This window comes from Vulpes lagopus, chromosome 11, assembly GCF_018345385.1.
Source record: "Vulpes lagopus strain Blue_001 chromosome 11, ASM1834538v1, whole genome shotgun sequence".
NCBI lineage: Eukaryota > Metazoa > Chordata > Mammalia > Carnivora > Canidae > Vulpes > Vulpes lagopus.
The window spans coordinates 102,190,449-102,208,154 of NC_054834.1; the positions used below are offsets into that span (position 1 = coordinate 102,190,449).

Here is a 17,706-nt window from a genome sequence, read left to right on the forward strand (position 1 = left end):
CAACTGGATATACATGGGGGATAAAAAAAAGAAACACAAATTTTAGCTCAAAATGGATCACATTCTTAAATGTAAAACAGAAAATTCTAAACTTTCACAAAAAGTTTTCTAAAATACTAGGAGTCAATTTTCAGGATATAGCTAAGCTAGACTTGACACCAAATGCACAATCCACTAAAAAAAAAAAAAAGAACTTCATCATTTTGCTCTGTGAAAGACTATGTTAAGAGAATGATAGAAACAAGCTACAGAGTAGAAAACAGTATTTTCAAGCTGCCTATCTGACACAGAACTAGTATCTAGAATATATAAAATATTTGAAACTGACAAGAGTTAAAAAAAATCCAAACAGAAAATGGGCAAAAAAAAAACATGAATAGAGTTTCACCAAAGATGTATAGATGACAAATAAGCACATGAAAAGGTGTTCAATATCACTGAGTCACCAAGAAAATACAAATTACACCAACAGTGAGACCTCACAATGCACCTATCAGAATGGCTAAAATTAAAATTAAGAAGTCAAAAAACAAATGTTGCCAACAACATGAGGGAAAAAAGAAGGCTGCTGTAACAAAATACCACAAACTGAGTAGCTTAAACAACGGAAATTTATTTTCTCACAGTTCCACGGGCTAGAAGTCCAAGATCAAGATGTCAGCAGGTTTGGTTTCTTCTAAGACCTCTTTTTTTGGCTTGCAGATGGCCACCATCTCACTGTATCCTGACACAGCCTTTCCTCTGTGAATGCATATCCCTCACGGATGTGTGTCCACATTTCTTCTTCTTACAAGGACATCACTCAGACTGGATGAGGGCCAAACTCTAAAGCCCTTAGTTCAATATAAATTGCCTCTCTAAAGACCCTATCTCCAAATACAATCACATCATAAGGTCCTGAAGGTTAGCACTTCTACGTATCAATTTTGGAGGGAACAAAATCCAGCTCACAATTTTCATACACTGCCACTGGGAATTAACAGTACAACCGCTGTGGAAAATAGTTTGGCAATTTCTAAAAACAAAAAGTAAATATGCAACCATATACAACACAGTAAATGCTCACTTACTGCAGAAAATAAACTCATCTTCACACAAAAACCTATACAAAAATGTTTACAGCAACTTTAGTCATAATAGCCAATAATTCAAAACAACCTAGATGTCCTTCAGTGGGTGAATGTTTAAATACACTGTCACACATCCATAGTGTGAAACACTACTCAGCAATTAAAAAGGAACTAAACACAAAGTAACTTAAATGAATATCCACAGGACTATACAGAATGAAAAAAAGTCAATCCCAAAAGGTTTAGATACTGTGGATTCCATTTACATAGTATTCTTGAAATGACAAAATTAAAAGGGAGAATAGATGAATAGGGGGCAGGTATTGAAGAAAAAGGGCCTAAGTGGGAAGGAAGTAGATAACGGCTGTAAGAAAAAAAAAAAAAATTCTTTGTATCTTACTACAGATGGGTAGGAAATTTCACTGAAACTGTTTGCACTTTCTGATATTCAAATAATGTGCTCTAAAAGTAAATTAGAAGAATAACAATGATCAGATAGCTGTGAATAGGGAGATATTAGTTACCATATGTGGAATGATTAAGGAGGACCAGGCTCTGGGCTAAACCAGACTTATCTTGGCTCCCAACACCTGTGTTTCCCTTCACCAAGCTACATTCAATTCTTGAATGTCATGGAGAGTTAACAACCACAGTGTCCAGCATGATCCTGCACAAAAGATGTAAATTATAAAATTACCTCTCCTCTTCTATCAACATTCTTATTTCTGTAGTACCTTATCCCAGCCAAATATTAAGGATAAAAGCAATAATTATCTGCTTAAATGATTCACACTAAGATATAAATAACTGATAGGCTTAAATATTCTCACAATTTACAAGAGCAGTTTAATTCAAATATCATTTAAACAGAAATTGTATGTTTAAAATAGAATTAACTGTATTCCAAGTGTTGTCATCTGTTTAATTCAGGTGCCCTAAAGCATCCAATCTCCATTTCTGGTCTTGGAGTTTTAGGTATTTTTAAAGTAAATTCAATACAAAGCCCAAATTACAAAGCAGCAGTAATAGCTTCCATCTCAGCACAACTCAAAATGTCTTTCTGGTCAGCTGCCTGTCCTGCAGAGAGGAAATATTTGGAATAGAGCTTTTATTTGTCTGAGTAAAGACAATCCAAGACCTGGTGAAATTGTAAAAATCCACATTTGTCTTCTCAGCTGCCTCTAAGCTTCCCTTTCTCCTGCCTTCTGAGCCATCTACCCTCCCCTCTCCGTGCTTCCCCCCAACACACACACACACACACACACACACACACACACACACACACACACACACACAGGCATCCTTCAAGCTTCTGGCCCCCAGGAGGCAGCTGTTTTCCAGCTCACTCTATCAAAACAGAAAAGGACTTAGAGAGGACTGAGCGCAGTCTTTCAACGGACTTGTTTTGTAGTTTAGAGCACCTAGAGACATGTTGGCCTTTTAGTTGATTTGTTTTAACTGAAGGAGTAGGAGCTGTTTTTTATTTTGCTGAGTCCTTTAGAATTACTGCTCCATGCCTAGGGGAACTGGATCAAGTGAGTTCATAGGTTAAGTGAGTTAAGGGCTACTTTTAATTGAGCCCTCCACCCCTTTAACCTTACTTATTCAGAAGCCAAGAAACTCAAATTCTAAGGACCCAGATTTCATCATTCTACTTCCTTCTTCTGCTTCGATATCCCTTTCTTTCCTTCAGAATGACGGTTATTTTATATCTCCTTCTCCCCTCCAATCCCTCACAACCTGTTCTCAGTCTTCAGGCTTCTTGGAGCCTCCAGTATGTAAGGGGGAACTGTCTGGGGGAAAGGGTGTGTGTAGTTCATGAGAGTCTAGATTAAACTCATGAACCCCCAAACATGAAACTCAACTAAGAGCAAAGGGCCATCAATCCCACTACCGCCCCCATTCAGGTGATATAAAGTAAGATTTAGGACTTTTGTTTTTTACACCGGAGTTGGGGGTGGGAAGGGTTGGAGAGGGGCGGTATTTAACCTATAACCACTTAACAGTACACAATGTATCAGGAAAACACTACCAACTGGCAATGATCATACATATTGCAGAACACAACAGTAAAGAAAAATCTCTACAGATACATTAAGATTAATTACAGATATATACACAACTAACTACAATATATTTTAATTTCTGCCTATTATGCAACATAAAATATGAATATCATAAAAAAGGTGTCAAGTTGCAACCTTTCCTTCTAACCTATACCCCTGCAGCTTCCTTACAGCTGGCTGCAAATGTGATTCTTAAAACTTTTTAAAAAACAGTTACCAGGGTGCCTGGGTGGCTCAGTCGGTTAAGCAACTGCCTTCAGCTCAGGTCATGATCTCAGGGTCCTGGGATGGAGCCCCACATCAGACTTCCTGCTGAGCAGGGAGTCTGCTTCTCCCTCCCACTCTGCCCCTCCTCAGCCCCACTCATACTCACTTGCTGTCGCTCTGCTCTCTCAAATAAATAAATAAAATCTTAAAAACTTGCACACACACACACACAATTACCAAGACACCATTCTATGAAACAAGAGAGGCCAGCAAATTAGTGACCCACTTCTCAGACTGTCCATCTTGCAACCATAGTACTATACAGTTCTAGTCTTTCCCAGATCCAAACTATTATTTCCCCCAACATTTTTTATCACTTCCCAGCTGATGAATTCCAAGTTACTTCACAATAAGCAGCATCAAAATCTAAACTCTTCAATGGCTCAATAAAAAAAAGATGCTCAAATTAATTCATAATAAAAGTAGGCACCAATCAATTGGCGAAGATCAAATAATTTGGTAACATGGGTACAGAAACACAGATGTCCTTAAATATCTTTGATGGATATGCAAAATGCAAGAGCCTCTAATGGAGGGCAAATCCGCAGTTATCTATCAAAATTACAAAGGCAAGTAACCATTTATAGGCATTTACTTTATGGTATACCGACCTGCCCCAACATTGTGTATGAAATAACAACATATACAAGATTATTCATTGCACTATTATTGTAAAGACAAAAAAAAGTGAATCACAGTAAACACTTACTAAGCACTCAGAACATCAGCTGTTGTTTTAAGCACTTTACATATTTTCTCATTTAATCCTCCCAAATATCTTATAACATAGGTGCACCCCCATTTTACAGATGAAAAAACTGAGAAGCCAAGTAAAAGTAGCCCAAGATGACACAGCTAATGTAGAGCAAAGATTTAAACCCAGGACCATGAGCTCCAGATCCTGTTGTCTTAACTGATATATTAAACCATCTAAATATAGATCGATAGGAAAATAGTTCAACAATTCCCCCTCCTAATTTGAAAGTAGACTGAATTCAGTGCCTCACTTCAAAAAAAAAAAAAAAAAAGTACAGGAAGGGAAAAATAGTAACGTTACATTGAAGAAAACCGGCAAACACTACCTTAACCAAGTGATCTAGGTTAAGGTCACCAGTGATGTCATGGAAATATCAAGTACTCCTTCACATGACCTGATGAGAAAGGCAACTCAACTTTGTGTATTATTTCCAGAAATCCACAGCTCCATTTTAATCATGAGGAAAACACCACAGAAACCCAAGTTAAGAGACATTCTATAGATTATCTGACCAGTACTCCTCAAAACGGTCAAAAAAAGAAAAAAAAAAAGGACTGAGACACTATCAGAGGGAGACTAAGGAGACAAGATAACTAAGTGTGATATTCTGGGTGAGATCCTGGAACAGAAAAAGGACGTTAATGGAAAAACTGGTGATATCCAAATAAAGCCCACAATTTAGTTAACAATAACGTACTGATGTTAGGTTTCTCGGTTTTGACAAATGTACCACAGTAAGATAATAACATTTGAGGAAACTGAAACTCGGTGATATATATTGGAACTCTTTGTGCTATTCTGTGCAACTTTCCTGTAAACCTAAGATTATTCCAAAGAAATAGGTTTTTTTTTTTTTTTTTAAGATTTATTTATTAGAGAGAGAGTGTGAGAGAGAGCTGGAGGGGCTGGGAGGGCAGGAGGAGGGGCAGAGGGAGAGGGAGCAAGAGTCCTCAGCAGACTCAGAGCTGAGCCTCAACCCTGAAACAGGACTCAAACACCCCTGAGATCACTACCTGAGCTAAAACCAAGAATCGGAGGCCTAACTGATTGCACCATACAGGCACCCCAGAAGGTTTATTTTTTAAAAAGAATATAATTCTCTGTATATTGGTATGAAAAAAATCTCTAAGAAGTAAAAAATGTAAAAGTAAATGTAAGGTGCAGAATATTGTACATAGTATGAAAAAAGCAGTTATGTATATATAAAGAAATATTATTTGTGTAAAATGGATGGGAAAGCACAAATGTATACATAAAATATTTCTGAAGATACATAACCAATGATAATACTGGTTAATTTTGTGGAGAACAGAACTTGAGGAGTTGAGGAACAGGAATAAAAAGAAGACTTTTTAATGTGTCCTTTGTTATCTTTTTAACTTTGAAATATATGAATGTATTAGCTACTCAAAAAATAATTAACTTTTAAAATGAAAAGGCTGACAAAGACCTGAACTAATGCAAAACCACTGGAAATAACATAAGGAATTAATGAGACTTTTAAGAAGATTAAAAAAATCTAATCCCCTCCATCTATCTGTTAAGGCTATCACATTCCCTTCCTCACTTTTTCCCACCAATCTAATTTTTCCTTAATGCACATTTTATTCTAGATGAACCAATATGACTGCCAACCTCAACAATTCAGCATCTCTACCAGCAAATCTGCATCTCTACCAGCAAAACGTAGCTCTAAACTTAAAAAGCCACCTACCTATTATGCTACTCAGCATCCTGTTTTTTTCTATAAAAGGGATGGCAAATACAGGCACCTGTGCCATCACCACTCCTATACCCATAACAACACGCTCAATGATCACAGTGGTCTTTCCCACTAAATCTGCACGCTGCCTCCAACTACTTCTTGATGCAGTGTTCTACAAAGCCACTGTCAATCAAAGCTGGCCCATGAATAAAACCTATTTGCCACATCTGGTCTCTGCTATATTTATCTGTTTGCCTTGATATGCTGCACTGGAGTGGGCCACAACACTGGCTTTGGTTTTCTAGGAGCCATCACAAAAAGGAAAACCCAGTCCACGGTCCAGGAGATAAACAGAAAAGTACTCAGAAGACGAACTATTCTATGTACTAGGGACCATAGAGTAATTTTTATAAAACAAAGAGAATACTATAGAATGAACAATATATATAAAATACACAGTTACCAGTTTTCAAAGAGTTGAGATGTTTGTGATAGTACCCACAGGAGATGCCTACGGTATCTTACCATAACCCAACATGGCAAAATTGATTTTACAAAGAGCAAGCACAAGCTTTACAAACTTGCTCTGTCCTTTTACTTGATGTCTTCCTTCAGTGTCTCCCTAAGAATAAACTTTCTGAAGACAAGAACCATATTTTCTAACACTTACATAGAGCTCATGACACTCTGTACTGTATTCTGCCAAAAAGCAGCATTCAATATCAGTGAGAATTTACATAGCACAATTCAAACCTACTCTGATAAAAATTCTCTAACCTAAACATAGGAATTCCCACTCCTACCAAACAGAATAAAAATGAAAACTGAAGCTTCAATAGACAGAATTTCTGGACCTTCTAGACTATTATTCAGGCACAATTTAATTTGTGATGTCCCAACAGCATTTTTTTTTTTTTTTTTTTTTTTGCATATCCCTCCCTACCACTCAGCTTGCAAAAAAAAGCCAAATCAATATCACGGACTCTGATCAAATAAATGAAACTCACAGCAAAAGCTTTGGCAACCCTTATCAAAGGAAATACAATATTAGTACCTTTCAAGAACATAATCAATAGCTCTTTATAAACCAGCTGACAAAGGCAGGTTCATTTTTTAAATGACTCTGCAAGTCTGGAAGTAGACAATGAATTATAATGCAGATTTTCTCTACTTCTAAGAATCTGTAGTTTCTGTAAATGTCAAACTGCCAGAGAACTGTATTTCCCAGCTCTTCTATACATACCCACTATGAAACAGGCTTATATTTCCCTGTATGACCATTACCTACCCCCTCTCCCTTACCTGGTCAAATTGGAAATGCAATGAAGCCTAATGAATTATTTAGGTAAAACGATTATGAACAACATAAGTATTAAAAAACTTAAATTACTACTCTCAAGTATAGGCATTAGGATACATTAACCATCCTGTATTTGTATTTTATTAATGGAAATCATTAATAAATAAGTAGTCTCATCTTACATTGGTTGAGTTTTTTTTTTTTTAATACATTTAGTATTTCAGTTATAGCAGTATGCTCTTCATTTGGAATTCCCTGTACAAAGGGGCACACCCTACCATCCCCAAGAAAGGATAGCTGTAACAAGCTAAAGAAAACGGACAGGCGTGGGGGGCGAGGGGGTGTCTCCAAATGGATGTCAGAAAATCCAATTCCTGAACCTTTGTTTCATTTGTTAAGATGGGAAAATGATCATCTCTGACAGAATTATTCAGATGATTAAATGAGGTTAAGATTTGTAAACTGCCTACTAAATGCATATAAAATACATGCTCAACAACTGTTTGCCTGCTGTTTTTTTTTTAATAGATAAGGAAACAGAAGCTGAGCAGACTTGTCCAAGGCCAATGGCTATTAATTGTGAAACAGGTTAAAACTCTAAGGGCTTAATGTTCTTTCCAGTACACCAAGTAGCATTAAAATAGTGTTTATCACAGACGGTCATAAAAGAAAAACAATTAACCATATGAACACCTATTAGATGAACACTATACTAATCTCTTTCCTAATGCCCACCCTATAAAGTGAGTGTATTTATCCCATTTTACTGAGAGAAATTAACTTGTCCAAAGTCACAAGGCTAGTGATAAGTCAGGATTAACCCAGGTGTATTCACATCACTATTTTTCCCTATTAACCTGCCTCAAAACCATGCAAGTATTTAGAAATTACTGTCTATCAAAATCAAATTCTAAATGGCCTTGAAATTTTTATAGATCCTTCTTTTTTGAAATATTTATTTATGGCCCAGGGGAGGGGTTGGCGAGGGAGAGAATCTCAAGCAGACTCCCTGCTGAGTCCGCCCACCCTTTGTAAGGCTTGTTCCCAGGACCCTGATCATGACCTGAGCAGAAACCAAGAGTCGAGGCTTAACCAACTGAGCCACCCAGGTGCCCCTAGATCCTTCTAATTAGTGGAAACCATCCCCGGCTCCACCATTTCTTCTCCTTAAATCTGTTCTTGACTGGCTAAAACTATTTATGATAACTACAGTGACAAATTCACATTTGTATAGCATGTTACAGTTTGGTATTATAGATCTGTAAATTTTTATTAGATACAGCTACTGAGGCTTTCCACAAATGAGCTCATATCTCATTTAATACTTCCAAGACTCCTATGAGGTAGGATTATTACCATTTCACAGATAAGAAAACAAAAGTTTGAAGAGGATAAGTGACTTGTTTAAAGTAATGCAACTAATAAGCGTAGGGCTTTACCCTGGATCACTCTAAGAGAAAAGTACATATACTCCTGCATCCATTAATCCAACTAACCATTTGCTTTTCTCGACTTACTCATCAGAACTGGGAGAAGGGAAGTATGTATGTGGAAGGATTCTTTCACCAAAAATGTAATAGAAAATAAGAAGCAAAACTTGACAGAATAAAAACAGGAAAAACTTAAAAGGTTGACTCAGATCTCTTCCCTCCCCCAAGGTTATCAGGGAATATCTAATAAATTTAAATGCTTACAAGGCAGACATTTTTATACTACCCTAGAACACGGGCGGGGGGGGGGGGGGGAGGAGAGAGGTTCCCAATTCACTCTTATACATTGGCTTAATCCTGACACCAAAATGAGGCAATAGTAATATTGTATGTATCATTTGTGACCATAAATGCAAAAACCTTAACATATTTTAAGTTAAAAACTAAAGAAATATGTAGTATAACTCCATTTGTAAAGGAAAAACCATTGAGTATATGTAAGTAAGTATGGATGGATATATAAGTGCATATTTATACATACACATAAATCAAAGATACAGGTGGAAATGTAAACCCTAAACTGTTAAAAATGGTTACCTGGGACAGGAATGATCTTGGGGGTGAGGGGAAAGGACGAGAAGTAAAGGGAGATTTTCAGCTTTTATTGAATATACCCACATATTATTTGAATTCTTATAATGAACATGTATCATGTTTGCATTAAAATATACAAATGAAAAGCACAGCCTAAATACTCCATGTATTCTCCTCTACTTGTTACAATGAAAGCTAATTCCTTTATTCACTCATTGGACATTAACAAACATTCAGGGTGCAGCTCCTACACACTGGCACTGAGTTTTAGTAAGTACCTGTGCGAGCCACCAGCTACTTAGAACCCTTTTTAAATCTACCCCCAAATGGGGCTTGAATGCACCACCCGAGATCAAGAGTCACATGCTCTACTGAGACAGCCAGATTTCTAGAGACCCTCTTTTCAAAGATTAACTTATTTACTTGAGAGACAGAACAGGAGAGAAAGAGCATACTCTCACAAAGGGAGATGCAGAGGGATAGGGAGAGAGTCTTAAGCACCGGAGCACAGAACCCAACACAGGGCTGGATCTCAGGACCCTGAGGATCATGACTGGAGCCGAAACCAGGAGCTGGACACTTAACTGACTGTGCCATCCAGGGGCCCCATCTAGGGCCTGATTTTTTAAATCCAGGATGGAACAACAGTTACTTCCTTCCATAAGATATGGTGTTGAATTTTAAATCAAGGACTAATTTTTATCATTTATTATTTTTTTTAAGTCATGTGTCAGAGGTAAGAAATATTTTCTTTTTTCAGAATCTGTACTACCTTTATTCTATAAAGGAGTGCCAGATAATTTTTTACTGGTCTTTTTTCAGGGGGGTAGGGTTGTTAAAAAAATTCATTTGTAGTCACAGTGCTGGACATAGCTACATTGGACAATGGAATGCAAAGATGAATTAACATACAGCCTCTACCTACCCTCTAAGGAGCTGATAATTTTGCACACCTATATCTGATACAGAGTGCCACATAAAAACTGAAATATGGACCTTAGTAATCCTACACTTCAAAATGAAACTGGCAAACTGCCCTACTCAAAAATAAAAGTTAAGGGCGCCTAAGTGGCTCAGTTGGTTAAGCATCTGCCTTTAGCTCAGGTCATGAATCCCAGACTCCTGGGATGGAATCCGGAGTGCTCAGGCTCCCTGCTCAACAGGAGTCTACTTCTCCTTCTGTCTCTTCCTCTGCTTGTACTCGCGCCGTCTCTCACGCTTTCTCTCTCTCTCAAATAAATCTTAAAAAAAAAAGAATCAATCCAGTTTAATCCAGAATTTTACTACTTATGAAAGTCCGAAATTATTCAATTATCTTAAGATAAAGGGAATAAATTAGTGGGAAAATAGAGAATCTGGAAGCTGCAGGGTAATATACAACACAATGTCTCAGTGAGGAGTGGGTTCTAGGATTAGCTATGCTAATGATTAGCCACCAAGAAGCTGTGTTACTAGGTTTAATCCTTCTGACTGCTTCCCTATAGGAAATATGGAAATCATATCTACCTTATTAGGATAGGAGAAAACAAAGAATTATTTCAAAAAGAATAACAAAATCTGGTAAATATGAAGCAGTATGACCACCTGCTTTTTGTTGTTTGGTTTGCTTTTTATTTTCCCCCACTTTGTCAATGATTAGCCAAGCAAATTTGCAAACACAATTTAACTTCTGTATGACTGATGGGGTGGAGAGAATGCAGAAAGCAGAGTTAAAGACCTGAGTTTACCTCCAAACCTTCCTACTAACTCTGTAAGATTAAAAAACAGGCAAATTATTTAACCTCTTTGCACCTAAGCTTCCCAGCAATAAAACAGGGATAAACCTTTCTTATAGAACTATTCCAAAGATAAAATCAGAAAATACATGTGAAAACATAAAGTTAGAAACTATTATAAATTACACATTTTCCTAAAGAAGATAAAAGACCATTAAGAATGTGAAAGATACTCAATATCATTAGCCGTTGGAGAAATGTAAATGCAAACCACAATGAGATACCACTTCACACTCACTAGGATGGCTATCATCAAAAAGACAGTATTAACAAGTACTGGAGAAAATGGAACCCTCATTCTTTGCTAGTGGAAAGGTCAAATGCTACAGCAGCTATGGAAAATAGTTTGATAATTCCTCAAGAAGTTAAACAGAGTTATCATATGATCCAGCAATATCACATCTAAATACACACCCAAGAGAACTGAAAACATATCCACATGAAAACTTGTAAATGACTGTTCATAGCAGCATTACTCATAATAGCTAGAAAGTGGAACGAACCCAAATGTCCATCAACTGATGAAAGGATAATCAAAATGTGGCATATCCATACAAAAAAGATTATTCAGCCATAAAAAGGAATGAAGTAGTGATACATACATTAATATGGATGAACCCTAAAACTACTATGCTAAGTAAAAGACACAAATGGCCACGTATATATATGATTCTGTTTATATGAAATGTCCAGAAGAGGCAAATCTCTAGAGAGAAAAGAGACCAATCATTGCCACGTGTGGGGGGAGGGGGAGAAGAGTGACAGTTAATGGGTATGGGGGTTTCTTTACGGCATGATAAAATTATTCTTTAACTGGTGATGACGTTTGCACTACTTTGGAAACATAGTAAAACCACTGAATTGTATGCGTATAATAAGAATGAATTCTACGGTATATGAGTTACAGCTCAACGAAAGAAAAACTGTAATGGAAATTTAAGTGTCTGCTCCTTTTCATTAGTCAATAAGCTACTTTTCTCAAGAGGCTGTTCCTGTAGCTCTTAACAGCTATGAAAGCTCTTTGAAGTTAGATGTTACACAGGTGAATGGCAGTTTTGGTAAAGTAAAACTACTAATCATGTTAGAGAAACTTTCTACGGATCAGATTAATTTGTGTAATTTTATTTCTTCAAAAGAAAAGTCCCTATGAGTTGCAAGTTTGTTTTCAGGGAGTAGAAAGAGCTTCAAGAAGTCTTTACAGAGTACCCTGAAAAAAAAATTAAAAAAAAAGAAAAAAGAAAAATGGTCAGAAGGTAACAATCTTTTCTACTTTTTTAATTAGTGGACATTTACTTTTTTAGATATGCCCGTGCCCATCGATCAACTAAAATCCAAGCACACGGAACTCTGCGACCTCTTCCACCTTCCCTGTTCCGATCTGCTGTCACTTTGCTAAATCCATCACCAGCTCCTAATATCCACCAATTACTTTCCTATTATTATTCTCAGGGGTTAAAATGCTTAGCAAACTCTTTACATGTGATTGATTCATTCCCTAATGTTGGGGAATGTATACAGCAAGGCCCAAATTTTCAGATTAAATTTAGTCTAGACTGCTTGAATAAATAAATGGCAAAATGATTTCCTGGAGCTGGGGACAGAAAAACCATCTATAGAGTCGTGTCATACTTTCTAAACCCATTTGGGAATCTTTTCATGTATTGAGTCACGGGATAAAGACAGTCACCAACTTTTGTGCACAGAAAGTATGATGTATAAAAGCTTCCTGGTTCTAGAACAAAGAAGCATTTTATTGCTCAAAGCAAAAGTAAGGTATTTTCCTTCCATTTAGTATTGTTATACTAAAATAGCAATAGCAATGAAACCAGCGAGGTAACAGCATGACCAAGGTACGCAAATAAAGAACAAATAAATTGTTCTTTATTGCGTATTCTTCCTGGGGGGGGGGGGGGGGGGGGACAGTTCTTCACACCTAAGAAGCCCGAAATCATGCCAAAGAAAACCATTATGGATGAATATTCTCCAAAATGGGGATATTCTGTGTGGCAATATTATTTATTTATTTTTTTCCTGAGTGGCAGTTTTCACTTGGGAGTTTGCCAACCTACGCCAGGACGTGTCGTGGGCACACCTGGCACGGACAAAATGTGCAAAAAAGAGGTGATAAATATTTTCCTAAATGGGGATATTCTGGGTGGCAAATTTTTTTTTTCCTGAGTGGCAGTTTTCATTTGGGAGTTTGCCAACCTACGCCAGGACGTGTCGTGGGCACACCTGGCACGGACAAAATGTGCAAGAAAAGAAGTGATAGATATTTTCCTAAATGGGGACATTCTGAGAGGCAATTTTATTTTTTTTTTATCTTATTTTTTTCTGAGGGGCATTTTTAGTTCGGGAGTTTGCCAACCTAGGCACGCCAGGCCGGGTGGTGGGCACACCTGGCACGGACAGACTGTGCACCCAAGAGGCTGACCCGTCCCACAGCGGCCACGGGGCCGGTCCCCTCAACGGCGCTTCCAACTTCTGGGGTGATGTCGGCCTAGGGGACAAAGATGTCAAAGCACCGAGGAAAACCCTCGGCTCGTCAGAGCGGCGTCGAGGCCGGGCCGCGCCCCCGCGAGCCCGCCGGGCTGCGGCGTCTCCCCGCGGCAGCCTGCCCGACGCCCGGGACCCGCGCGCGGGCCCCCGTCCTCCGCGCCTCGGTGACCCCTCCGGAGGCCTGAGGGAGGCGCAGCCCGCAGGCCCCGGGAGGCGGCCACACAAAGGAGGCGGCCGCCGGCGGGGGCCCGGGCCCGGAGGGCGAGACCCGCACGCGAAACCGGGACGGACGCCCTGACCTGTTGCAGCCGGCGGGTCCCCTTCACCCCGAAACGAACCCGGGCGCGGGCGGGGGGGCGGCGGCGGCGCGCGGACGGAGGCCGCCCGCGGGGCTCCCACCTCCGGCGCTTTGTCTGAGGCGGCGGGGGCGGCGGCGGGGCGCCCCTCCCTCAGCCGCGCGCCCCCCGCCCCCGCCCCCGCCGCCCCCGCCGCCCACGCTCGCCCCCGGCCCCGGGCCTGCGCGCTCCTCCCGCCCGGGCCGCCTGGGCCGCGCGGCGGCCACACTCACCGGCTGGCGCTGCGGACGGCCGCCGCCTCCGGGCTCGGCTCGGCGGGGAGGACGCGGGGACGCGAGCGAGGCGCGGACCCAGGCGGACGGCGAGGCGGGAGGAAGGCGGGCCGGGGGCGGGGCGGCGGCGGAGCGCGGCCCGGCCCCGCGGAGCGTCAGGCGGCGGCCCGGCGACCTCCCCGCACCCGCGGCCCGACCCCGCGCGCGCTCCAGCGGCGGCTGCGCGGCGACCCCGCCCGGCGCGGAGAGGGGGCGGGGCCTCGGCGCGAGGGGCGGGGCCTGCTGGGGGCGGGGCCGCGGAGGGGCGGGGCGAGGCGCTGGCGGCGAGCGCATCCCCCGCCCCACTCCGGGGACCCCGGAACCGCGCATCGCCGCGGGAGACCCGGGGCGCTGCCCCCCGAGTCCCGAACGGCGGGCTCGAGCAAACGCTCGGCTACTGGGCGGCTTGCCAGCCGTGGGTCTAATCTGTCCTCAGCCTCAAATACGTGGTCCCCAAGAGTTTCAAAATTCTGACACCTCCCCCCACCCCCACCCCCACCCCCACCCCCACCCCCACCCGAGTCTGAGAAATGAAGGCCTCTGGGGCGCGGGGGCGGGGGTGGGTAGGGAATGGGATGGATGAGGGCAGTTGGTTTCCTTTCGGGGATCTCTCCACTGGGCAGTCCACAGTGTATTCGCAGGTGGCCCTCCGATCCTGGCCGCTTCCCCACCTTCAGCATCTCTAGTTATTTTTCTACCAAAAGTACCGACCTCGGAGTCCTCGTTCTTGTGATTTTTTTTTTTTTTCTCGTTCTTGTGATTTTATTGCGCAAATCATCTTCGTTTCCTGAACTCAGTTCAAGGGAGTCATCAGCTAAGGCACACAAGCTCGGGGGCCCCGGCCATAAGGTCCCAATCCCAGGCCTTCCCTATCGCTCACTTGAGCACCTAATTCCATTGATAAAATCTTGTCGTTCCAACAACTAGAACCAAATCTCTCCCCCCAGTAAAGTGCTCTGATTTGAAATCCGGTGGATGAAGTCTTCCTCTTAATTCTGTAACCACTGATCTGTTTCCACTCCATCAACCTCTTTACCCCTCACTCTAGGGCGAGGCTCTCTGATTGCACGTCTGCTTCTGTCCGAGGGGACTGTCCGAGAAGGCTCCAAAACCACAGAGCATCCCTCTTTATTTTTTTTTTTTTTTTGAGCATCCCTCTTTAAAATTCTGCCGGGGCTGTCCACCTGGACGACGAGGTCCAAGCTAATCACCATGGTATACAAGGCCACTTATGACCTGATCCCCAGACCTCTTGAGCGCCAGCTCTGACTCCCATCACATTTCACACACAAATGCAACAGACTGTGTCTCAGTATCTCCCTCCATTTTCCCACCCGTCTGAAATCCACCCCTCATTTAACCAGGATTCCTACTATCCTTTAAGATGATAAATGCATCATTTGCTCCTTGGAATCTTTTCTGACATCCCCCTCTTTTCTCCACACCCACATGCTCACCCTATGCACTTGCACTGGATTAAATACTCTTCCCTTTATGACTTCACGGAATCTTTTCTCTCTTCCCTATGACTATCCTTAGTACTTTTTTTCTTTTTTCCCATTGCTTTGCTTGGGGGGTCTTTTGTCACTAGCCTGCGTTCCTTGAAAGGATATATATTTTTGTCTCATTCATTTTTTGGTTCCCAGACACAGCACAGTGCTCAGCACCAGGAAGTTTCCCTTTAAATATTTGTTGCAGTTTGACGTCATTCATTCCAGCAAATAGATGCTGAGCATCTTCTCATCAGGAGAGAAATACAGTGCAATCCAGTCCCTGCCTTTCTTAACCTTCCACAGTATTCTGTTCTTCCTTTACTAGGTGGCATTCTCTACTTATCATTTAAAACCCTCTCCTACTATCGCGCTCACGTTCTTTGCTTATTTTAATAAAGCAAGAGCATGCCAAACAATCCATTACAATAATTCCCACACATCTCTGCCCTTCCTCTTTCCATACCCTCTAGTTCCACACTGTATTACCTAGTTAATAGATAAGGGATAGCTGCTGTAACAGAAAAAAAAAAAAAAAAAAAAACAAAGAAACAAAAAATAAACATTAGGTTGTAAATCCAGAGAATGAAGTTTGGGCACCATTTTTGCCAATAACTACTAAATTAATGAACATAGTTCAATCACTTAAACTCACTAGGCCTCTCTTATAACATTCCTTTGGCTCTATGATTAGCCTTAATTTTTAACATTTTGTTATTAAGGTAAGCATATCCTTCTTAAATAGTGTATGTATAAATTGAGGGATGACCAAATCCTTGCAAAGTAGCTGTCCAGCAAATGCTTGAACTCCAAATGATAGGGAACCACTCACTACTTCACAACAGGATTCATCTTTGGACAGTGTTTCTAGTCTTTACACTGAGCTAAAATGTGTCTCCTTATAAATTTGTAGGTAGCTATGAGTATTGGTAGGAAACACTACTGGATTTAAGTTCCAAAGTGGTGTAAACCCAGTTATATAACTTCCTAACTGTATGAACTTGGACTAGCACAAAACAACTCCAAGGATGAGTTTGTTCGGCAGTAAAAGGGGAAAACATATTATAAATATGAATACAATGTGTATTAAAGTGGCCAGTGAATCTGAATCTAGTACCTTGTACTGAGTACAGAACAGTCCCATTACCATTCCATACATAGCCTTTTAAATGTTTGAAGCCAGCAACCCTAGCACATGACTTCCCAAACTATGCTTCCCTCTCATGCTCCTGGCATCTCCTCCATGCATTCTCATCTAAACATACCCTAGTGCCTCTTAAAATGTGGCATCTAGAACATTTGAGTCCAATAATCCAGGTATGAAGAGAGTACCAGTAAAGTACAATTGTCTACAGTTTTATGGATATTTCAAAATCCAGTTTGATACCACAATAACATTTTTCTATTATAGCACACTGTTCATAAATATCATGTTTTTGCCAACTAAAAACAAAAACATCCCCAAATCTCTTAGAAGTCTTTAACACATATATAGCTATAAAAGCATTTCTCCTTCACCCTGAATTTGTGCATTTTGTTTTTGAAGACTGAATGCAGATCTTTGCATGTGCTCCCGTTAAATATCACTTTGGAAGTTATGTACAAGGAGCCCCTGCCAAAATAGAAATTAGTGAAAGGAGAATAACATTTAAAAAAATATATTCAGTGAAGGGGACAAAAAAATCCCAAAGACACTCTTAAGCCACAAATTCCCAAATTCCTAATTTCTCCCCTACAATTTCCCTCAGGTTTTTTATTAAAAGCCACATTTAAGTGTCATCTAAAATAACTTTTCATACTCATCTTCTTTTATTTTTATAATAAATGAAAGTTGAAAATGAGTAAGGGACAGGCGGGGCTAGGTGATCGGGCTCACGGAAATCCCCCAAATGCTAAGGTGTAAGGAAACCAGAGATAAGAGAACAAACCAGACCACCTTGCTGGAGGTGAGGGGATCTTTTTTTATGACAGTCACCTGTGACCAACAAAGAATAACCAGACCCTAAAAAGAAGCAAGCCATTAAAGATGTTATCAGCAGTCCTTACTCAAGCCAAGACAACACTAGAATGATAAGGCCACAGGTTTCTTGGCCAGTTCTAAATAAAAGACTGTCGGTGGGGCCTACATCGGCAACACTATCAGGAC

At 40.8% G+C, this 17,706-nt stretch overlaps 1 protein-coding gene across 2 annotated transcripts in view; it reads right to left on the bottom strand.

Annotated features, from left to right (window-relative positions):
• Positions 1-14,215, bottom strand: part of SESTD1 (SEC14 and spectrin domain containing 1) — a 136,674-nt gene extending 122,459 nt beyond the window's left edge. For both annotated transcript variants that reach the window (XM_041721963.1, XM_041721964.1), the window contains exon 1: positions 14,032-14,215. The gene's annotated coding sequence lies outside the window, so the exon portion shown is untranslated. The remainder of the gene's footprint in view (positions 1-14,031) is intronic.
• Positions 14,216-17,706: the final 3,491 nt, after the last annotated feature.